Below are 1,504 nucleotides of genomic sequence, written 5' to 3' on the forward strand. Positions count from 1 at the left end.
TCCCACCCAGGCCTGCCTTCCCAAGTGCCCACTTGTTTCCCCCGAAGGAGTTAAACCAGCCACGCTTCTGGAGCAGAGTCAGGGCGTCCAGGCCCCTCACTGCGGGGAGGCCAGAGGCCAGCAGGACATGGTGGGATGGGGGCGAGCACAGAGGTGGCATCCCCCAGCCCCACTTACATCTCCACTTGTCCCCAGGAACCACCGCCTATTCTGCTCAGCTCAGGACCTGCTTCCAATTATCCATGAAATCTGAGCTGGAAGAAACCTATTAAAGCCCCATTTAGTGTGATCCCCCTGGGGGCCAGGGATCTTTTCTGGCGACATCCCCTTCCTTGTCTGAGGGGTGGGAGGTGGACACTCCAAGCCCTTTGGATGTTATCTCCTCCTGGGTCAATATTGTGACAACTCCAGCTGTGACCCAGGCCACCCTGGAGCCAGAGCTGTGCCTGGCCAAGCTTGGGGCAGGGGGCCCCAAACCCAGCTCCCTCAGAGAGGCCTCAAACCCACTTCCTACCCCCACTGGTCTCCTCCGTTTTCCTTTTCCCAGCCACACCAGGGTCAGCCCATCTCCAGCCAGAGCCCAGTCCAGCCTGGACCCCTTTCCTATGATGGCTCCTGAACTACCTGGCCGTGGGAAGCTCTGAGTGGATGGACTATCTTTCCCATGTTCCTGGTGGTGCCTGTTACAAGAATACAGGTTTCGTAACACCCATTACATAAGAACTAATAAATAACTGTGATTAATGGCCTCCTCCCCCCAAATCCTCCGGCGCCCCGCCTGGGTCAGACCTCCCAGAGAAAGTGCAGGGGCTACAAGGCAGAGGTGGGGAGGAGGGCACAGGGGACCCCTCACTGGTCCCCACATTCTCCAGAGCATCCCCTGTGCTCTCCTATTAGCCGCTCCCCTGGGACCATCAGAAAGCCACCAGGAAAGGGGGAATCAGGGTCCTAGAGCCCCACAGAGAAAAGAAGAACCCAGCACAAAGAAGGTGAGATTCAGGGCTCCTCTGAGGTGACTCCAGAGCAGCCCTCCCGGCATCCTCAGGACCACCCTGGTAGAGGGGCCATCTGCCCAGGCCTGCTGTCTCCCCTTCCCTCCTGAGGCAGCCCAGGGCCTCTGTTCTGGTGGGAAGCAGCAGCCAAGGACTGGCTGTTGTACTCCAGAGACCTAGCGGAACCGGGCTGGGTCTTTAGGGGTGGTCTACTGGGAGGATGTTGGCTCCTTGCCCAAATTCTGGAGCAGCAGGGAGGGGCGGAGGGAGGGAGAGAGTCATTTGGGGGGCATTGCAGGGCCAGCCACTTGGAGGTGAGAGGAGGGCAGCAGGAAATGCAGGCTAAAAAGGATCTGATGGGAGAGGGTGGGGTGAGGGGAGCCGTAGCTGGAAATGCTCAGCCAGTCCTCCCCCCAGGCTCCTCTCTGGGCACCTCGGAGATGTCAGGGCCATGGGATGAGGTCTTTTCAAAGTCAGTCACCTGTCTCTAGCCACCTCCTCCATCCTGTTCT

This window comes from Echinops telfairi, unplaced genomic scaffold (assembly GCF_000313985.2).
Source record: "Echinops telfairi isolate 266 unplaced genomic scaffold, ASM31398v2 ScPeMD7_18;HRSCAF=68, whole genome shotgun sequence".
Taxonomy (NCBI): domain Eukaryota; kingdom Metazoa; phylum Chordata; class Mammalia; order Afrosoricida; family Tenrecidae; genus Echinops; species Echinops telfairi.